Here is an 8,311-nt window from a genome sequence, read left to right as displayed (position 1 = left end):
TAAAATGGGGATAACAATTGTATCTACCTCCTAGGGTTGTTGTAGAGATCAAATGAGATAATATTTATAAAGTTCTTAGCATACAAAAGGTACAAAATAAATATCTATTTTCTTCTTTATCTAAATTTTATAATCACTCTCAATTTTTAAGCATTTTACTATGTAGAATATACATTTTGAATATAAATATAGATTCTTCATAGTCATTGAATAAGTATTATTGAATTTATATTGAATGAACTTGGGATTTAGAGTTATATCTTAGAAATTGCGTGGAATTTTGAATGGCTACTTAGCTTCAAATTGTACTCTGCCAACTGTATGATGTTGGGTAAATTACAAAAACTCTCTGGATCTCAGTTTTTCCATCCATAAAATGATGACCTTTAAAGTCACTTTTACTTCTGATTCTATGATCTGCTCCTACCTGCACTGAAATGTCAGAGGCTGAAGTCAGGAAAACAGGATACTTATATGTTGGAAAGCTGGTTAACATTTACCTTCCTTAGAATGCTTAGTTAAGGATAATTTCACCTTTTATCCCATATTGTTATGACTAAAAATATACATTTCACAATTGGTAGTACTTATTGATGCAAAAATTTGCTTGGTTCTTTATGGCAAAATTGTCTATATCATTCATGTGGCAATTAATCATTCTCTATATTGTCATCATTACATTCAAGCCCTAGAGTAATATTTCAATGAGATTCATGCCTATTCAAAAGAGATGGGTCTAATTCCAAAAAGGAAAAAAAAAGCAAATGAAGAACCCACACCTTCTCTTCAGATTATGACATGAAACAATTAGTTGATAAACAAAGAGAAAAGGATGAAAAGGAATAAAACATTTATTAGATTTCTAATATGGGCCAGTCGTTGTGCTAAATCCTTGGCAAATGTGATCTCTTTTAATCCTCACAAAAACCTTGGGAGATATATGCTCTTATCTTTCCCATATTTTATCTGAAACTGAGGTAGAGAAAGATTAAGGGACTTGCCCATATTTGTATAATTACTAAATGTCTAAAGCTGGATTTGAACTCAGGTATTCCAGACTCTAGCATCAGTGCTCTATGTACTGTGCCATCTTGGTGTCTTAAGGCATTAACATATATATATATATATATATATATATATATTATATTTCTTTCTTTTAGGTTTTTGCAAGGCAAATGAGGTTAAGTGGCTTGCCCAAGGCTACACAGCTAGGTAATTATTAAGTGCTGAGACCGGATTTGAACCCAGGTACTCCTGACTCCAAGGCTGGTGCTTTACCCACTACACCACCTAGCCACCCTATTAAATATTTCTTGAAAATTATATATATATATATATATATATTATATTTCTTGAAAAGGTGTTGAGCTGAGGACAGTGAAGAGACTTAGAAAAGTCCATGCATATTTTTGCCCATGGTTTAAAATTATGCAAAGCAAATGACCTTCTTTCAGGTGTGTGGTATATGGATTCTTATTAATTAAGCTACTAATTTGAAAACAATGCTTGTAATTCCAAAAGAACCTAAGTCATCCATTTGAATGGGCTACTTATACAAGGAAACGGAATTAACTTTTCTTCTTTGAAATAGTAATTAATGTAAATAATAATATTTTGTCCTTCATTCTCAAAGAAGACCATGACATCAGGGAGGTGATGCCATGACAATCATATGACTTGGATTTGAGTGAGGGGGTCTGTGCTAAGTCACCAGCCTCACTTTCTTCTCTGAAGAAAAGTGGTCCAGTGGCCAGATATGAATCAGAATGACTGGAGATAACCCTGGATGTGAGGCAATCAGGGTTTAATGACTTGCCCAAGGTCATGCAGCTAGTAAGTGTGTGAGGCTGGATTCGAACTCCTATTCTTCTGATTCCAAGACCCTATTTTCTTTTGTCACTGAACATAGATGTTATTGGTCATTTAATAGTAGTTGCTTAATTTAAAAGGGTTGCTAATTATAAAACACTCTTGTGTCCCTTATTTCATTAAAATATAAATTTAATATATATAATTAATATGAACATTTGCTCCTTAAATATAATATGCTCCCAAGTACATAAATTTCTGTACCATTACTTCTTTTGATGTATCTAAAATCCACAAAATTATAGCTATAAAGTAGGAAAGAAACTATAACATAAGCAGAAAACTGATTACTAAACAGGTAGTATTAAGGCAAAGTACACTGTATTTTTCATAGAATGATCTACATCATGGTTTCAAGCAATATGACCTTGGGCACTTCACTTACTCTTTTTTGGGATTCATCAGTAAAATTGGAATAATATATTTTTTAACTTTAAACAATTTTGTTACACAAAGGTCATCCCATAATTGGATATTTCTCTACTTTGTACATAATTTTAATTAATCTTCATCTATACAGAAAGGCTGTTTCTGAACTTTCCTTCTAGTGATAGTAACACTAAAATTCTGATTTAACAGAATAATAGTAAAAATGCCTCAGCTGGTTTAAGTTGAAAAGCAAAACATTGTTACATGGATCTTGCAACCATTAGGAATGTACAAATGTCTTTATTCAAAAAATACAAAAATAAATTATCTATAGGCATGGATAATGACAGCAGTAAACCATTACATATTTTGTCAACTGAAACTGGTAATAGATGGTTATAGTATCAGCCTTTAATTCAGTCCTGTCTCCAACTTTCTCTGAAGTTATTGAAGAGTACTGCATCACAGATCATAATGATAAGTGCATTATTCTATAAATTAGAACATGATGCCTCCCATATCTCCATTCTTCCCATACCAGGTTCTTTCTCTTCTTTAGGAATTTCAGTAACAACAACTTCTGTTGTGGTTAACAGAGAAGTTACACCAGCAGCATCCAACAAAGCAGTTCTTCCACCTTAGTTGAGTCAATTATTCCTTTTCCAAGTATATTCACAAAATCTCCAAGCATGGCATCTCTGAGGAGTTTTGTAAAATTTTTTCTACTAGCAATGAGCCTTCAACACCTGCATTTTTAGCAATGGTCACTGCAGGGATTTTCAATGTCTTTTTAATTATTTCTATTCCAATTTTTTTTGATCTTCATTACTTGGAGTTAATGCTTCTAAGGCAGGAATGCAGTGAAGCAATGCACAGCCACCTCCTAGAACTCTGCCTTCTTCAACAGCAGCATGTGCAGCATTTAGTGCATCAGTAACCCTATCTTTCTTTTCATTTACTTCTACATCACTTGTTCCACCAACCTTTATTACAGCTATTCCATCAGAAGGTTTGGCCAAACATTTATTTAACTTTTCTTTTAATAGTCATTCACTAGCAGTAATATCTAATTGTTCAATGATTTCCTGAACACGTTTTTCAACTTGGGATTTTTCACCCTTTCCTTTCAAAAGCATTGCATCGGGCAGCTAAGTGGCACAGTGGATAAAGCACCAGCCCTGGCGTCAGGAGTAATTGGGTTCAAATCCGGTCTCAGACACTTAATAATTACCTAGCTGTGTGGCCTTGGGCAAACCACTTAACCCCATTTGACTTGCAAAAATATTTAAAAAAACAAAAAAATGCTAAAAAAAAAAAAGCATTGCATCATCTTTTGTCACAATAACCTAAGTTTTCCAAAGTCATGAGGTTGAATATCTTCCAGATTCCAAGATAATCCTTCTTCTCCAAACACTGTACCACTAGTAGCAATAGCCATATCTTTAAGCTGGTTCTTCCTGTTGTCACCAAAACCTGGAGCTTTTTTGTTTTTAGTTTTTTTTAATTTTTGCAAGGCAATGGGGTTAAGTGGCTTGCCCAAGGCCACACAGCTAGGTAATTATTAAGTGTCTGAGGCCGGATTTGAACTCAGGTACTCCTGACTCCAGGGCTGGTGCTCTATCCACTCCGCCCCTAAACCTGGAGCTTTTACAGCAACAACCTGTACTACAACTTTTAGCCTGTTCAAAACCATTGTACTTAGTGCTTCTCCATCAACATCTTCTGCAATTATGACTAAAGGCTTCCGATAGGCATTTGCAGTTTCAAGTACAGGTACAATAGACTGGACACTAGAGATCTTTTTCTCACTTAAGAGAACATAGGTAGTCACATTTCTGACCTTTAGCTGTATTAATAAAATATGGAGAAAGATAGCCTCTGTTAAGTTTCATGCCTTCAATAATTTCCAATTCATCATTCAATGTTTTTCCATCCTTTACTGTGATGACACCCTTTTGTCCAACCTTTTTCATTGCATCAGATATTATATTACCAAATTCTAGGTCTCTATTTGCAGAAATTGTAGCAGCCTGAGCAATTTTTTTCAGGAGTTGTGACAAGTTTCAACTCTTTCTTAAGTTCAGCAATGACAGCATCAATAGCCAGCATCACATCTCTCCTGATCTCCACTGGATTTTACTGCTTTGCTAATCTCAAAACCTTTCTTAGCAATGGAACAATGGCAGTGGTAGTAGTATTCCCCAGCTTCTTCATTTGTGTTATTGGCAACATCGTGAACTAGTCTGGCACCAATGTTTTTATATTTGTCCTTCAAGTCAATTGATTTTGCAACAGTCATGCCATCTTTTGTTACCTTGGGATTTCCCCAACTCTGTTCAATGATCCCAGTTCTCTCCTTTGGGCCCATAGTTACAGCAACAGCATCAGCTAAAAGATCTACACCTTGAAGCATTAACGCTCAGGCATCTGCTCCAAATCTGACATCTTTAGCATAAGCATGGGTCAGGTTATGGGGCCAGTGCTTGAGATACTGGCCCTACCTGGCGAAGGGCTGCGGACAACCGGACCATTTCTGCAGGGGCAGGCAGATAAGCATGTGGTACAGAATGGCAGCAACAAATGAGGAGGGGAATAATAATTTTTGCATCATTTAAAGTATTCAGGTTGTGAGGGCCATATTAGGTAATGTAATATAAAGGATATTATTATTGTTGTTGTTGTTATTATTATTATACTATTATTATTATTACTAGTAGACGTTTTCAAGATAGATTTGAAGTTAGAAGGATTCTTAGAGGTCATCTATTTACAACTACAATTTATAGATGAAGAACCTGAGGTCTACTATGTTACAGAGTCAGGTCTCAAATGTAGGTTTTCTAAATCTGAAATCAGTGATCTTTCAATTACATCAGTCTTTATCCCCATAGATTCTGACATAACTTAAAATCTATTTTCATTCAAATACCAATACCCTCTCAAGTCATCTGTCTGAACAAAGAACTCAAAGCTCAAATTACACATATGTGATTGGTTTTCATGTGTATTTATTACACGATTGTCACTCCTCAAACACATGAATACATTATACAAATAAGTCTTTTACATCTTCTCAATGAAATGTTTCAATTTTGCCAAAGGACACATTTAATGAGAAAAAAAGTTTCTATGTGGCAATTCAGAATAAGTCATGGTCACTTCTAGGGCAGGAGTGTGATAAGGGTAAGGAAGAAAAAAAAGGAAAAAATTAAAATCACATGATCACTATTGTTATATATTTAAAAGAAAGCAAGTTGTATATAAAAGATTTGCTGTTTCATATGCAATCATTTCTAGTCTACTGTTATGGAAATGCTTGTTTTATTTCTTAAGTTCAGGATAAAATAAATTTAAAACATAATTTTAAAGCCGGAAGGAATATATAACCCCTATTTAGGTGATATATATTATTTTGTTTTAGATACTTTCCTTCTTAATCTTGACTTGGAATTTCCTCCTTGGCTGCAAAGATAAAACTCATAAAGTATAATTCTTTTTCTTACTCTGGTTGTACATTTCTTTTTCTGGATCTGATTCTTTTTTTGGTTGCTCCTGTTTTCTGTTAATATCTATTTGAATCCCCAGTGCCTTCTTTGACTTGAATCCTCAGTGAAAGACAAAATATTTTAAATTTCTTCATATAGAGATATATCCAATCATTTTTTTCTGTTGAACTAATCAAGCCATAGCAAGTGTCTCAACTGAACTGGATTGAATCTTATCAGCCTGGTCATAGTGTTATCCTTTATTTCTCCACTAATGAGAGCTCTACAATGAGGAAACATCCTTGTTTCTCCCTCCTATGAAATAATGTTCTTGTTTATAACAAGTGCAGTATTTTATGTATAATTTCTTTTTCTAAAATTAATTTTATTTAAGGCAATGGGGTTAAGTGACTTGCCCAAGGCCACACAGCTAGGTAATTATTAAATGTCTGAGGCCAGCTTTGAATTCGGGCACTCCTGACTCCAGGGCTGGTGCTCTATCCACTGCCACCTAGCTGCCCCCTTAAATGTAGTATTTTAGAATAGCTCCTTGGAAGCTCTTTTTTTTTAAAAAAAAAGGAAAGTAGAAGAATATAGTCTTTGCCATTTCCCTCCTTTCCTCCACTGCTATTTCTAGAAAAAGTAGAGCAGACACTCTCTTGAGGGTTATTTTAAACTTAAAAAGGACAGAAATAAAAAAGGGGAAACTAGTTGTGCAAAATATGTATAAAATTCAAAATGTACTTAAAATTTCTATTAAAGACTTAGGCATATCCTCAATGCTTCTGAAAAAGATGAAACATCTCCAAAGTTAGATTCAAAATTTTCTTCTTCCTTATCCATCACTTGCCCAAAGATAGAATTTCAATCATGGTCAGCTTGCAGACTTCTGCTGTTCATTCACTACCAACTGTTACCATCACCTTCCTTAACCCTCTTCTTCCAGCTGTCCTTTAGCGAAGTTACACACACACACACACACACACACACACACACACAAACACACACATAAATTCCCTCCCCCCAAAAAAAGCATACTTCATTCTTGGCAACTATAGCTAAGAGAGCATTCTGTCCGTGGTTTTCATTTTATGGACAATTTGTAAAATCCAAGGGGTCTTTGAAGTATATGAACTACATGTTTTTATGTTAGCTGCCTTGTAATTCCTGCATATGTCACAACCCCCTTGAAGTTTAAGAATTATGTCTCTGTAGCCTGCCAAATAAACAGAAGACTTTATAAACATATGGCAACTAAAAAAAATACAACCAGATACTATCTCCACTCCAGTGGGCTCTCCCTAGTTTGAAAAAGGGATAAGTTTCTTAAGACTTTCTTTAAAAAAAGCCAGTATGATCTGGATTAAAATTTCCCTAATGTATGACTTTAGACTTTTCTTGGGAAGGATAATAGTGAAGGATTTGACTATTTCTAAGCCTCAAGAAAAAGTTAATATTGTACTGCATGTCTCCAAAGAACTCAGATTTTTCATATAGAATAGTCTCTTTTCCAAAGTCTTGCAACTGATAAGGGTACTGGGGTAGGGTAAGAAGGGAAGGAAAATGGAGGAGATCAGAGAGAATACTGTTTGTAAGTTACTGTACTACTATCCTTAGTGCAATTCACTGTTTGAGATGATGGGTAGCTGTGGGAATGCTTGAGCTATTGATCTTTAATCAGTTGAGATAAGCTTCATAATTGATCAGTCAGCTCAGGATATTTGTATAGATTGGTTTTTATCATGTAGGTTAATACAGTAACTTAAACTCCTTTTAATTAGAATGACTAGAGGATAGGTTTTTGTCCAATGTCAAAGGTTTCAATTGCCATTGAACATCAACAATTCCTTGTTCCTTCTAGTTATGCATGAATAACCACTTACAAGGAATTAAATGACCATGTCAAGCCAACAAGATGATAGGTTTTTATAAATACCTACTAAGCACCAGGAACTATGCTAGAAGAGAAAAAGACAAAAACAGAACTTGCTCTCAGATATATCTTTGATGTTAAAACATACCAGGTGAGAATGAATTTTACTCAATAGCACTTTCCATGACTTTAGACAATTCATCTAATTTATCCGACTATCAGATTTTTCTCTGTAAAGGGGGTGGGGAATTGAACTATATGATTTCTAAATCTCCTCTGGTTCCAAAACAATGATCTTGTGATCTTAAGAATGTTTTATTTGATGGTTTTGAATGAATTTCGTGATGCTAAAGAGGATGTCTCTTGTCATTATTATAAAAATCAATGGTTATGAATAGAATGAAATGGACCAAAAAAACTCCAACAACCTGGGACCAGAAATCAAAAGATCTCAATTCTAGGCTTAGTTGTATCACTATTTAACTCCAAGGCCTTGGGTAAGATGTTTAAATCAGTTTGGATTGGTTTCCTAATCTATAAAACCAGGTGGTTAGGCACCACTTACCTTCTTTTAATTTTCCTTTAAAATGTGGTTTTCATTTCCTATTTTGCATTTTCCATTCATTCATTCATTTATTTTTTTTTCAAGGCAAAAGGATATACAAATAGCTAATAAGTATCAAGTGTTTAAGTCTGGATCTGAACTCAGGAGCTC

At 34.4% G+C, this 8,311-nt stretch overlaps 1 pseudogene; it reads right to left on the bottom strand.

The window, feature by feature from the left end:
• Positions 1-220: 220 nt before the first annotated feature.
• On the bottom strand, positions 221-7,654 carry LOC141488068 (60 kDa heat shock protein, mitochondrial-like; annotated as a pseudogene).
• Between the last annotated feature and the right edge of the window lie 657 nt (positions 7,655-8,311).

The sequence above is a fragment of the Macrotis lagotis genome, chromosome 5 (assembly GCF_037893015.1).
Source record: "Macrotis lagotis isolate mMagLag1 chromosome 5, bilby.v1.9.chrom.fasta, whole genome shotgun sequence".
Lineage (NCBI taxonomy): Eukaryota > Metazoa > Chordata > Mammalia > Peramelemorphia > Peramelidae > Macrotis > Macrotis lagotis.
The sequence above is the reverse complement of the archived record's forward strand: the minus strand, read 5'-3'. Positions and strand labels throughout refer to the sequence as shown.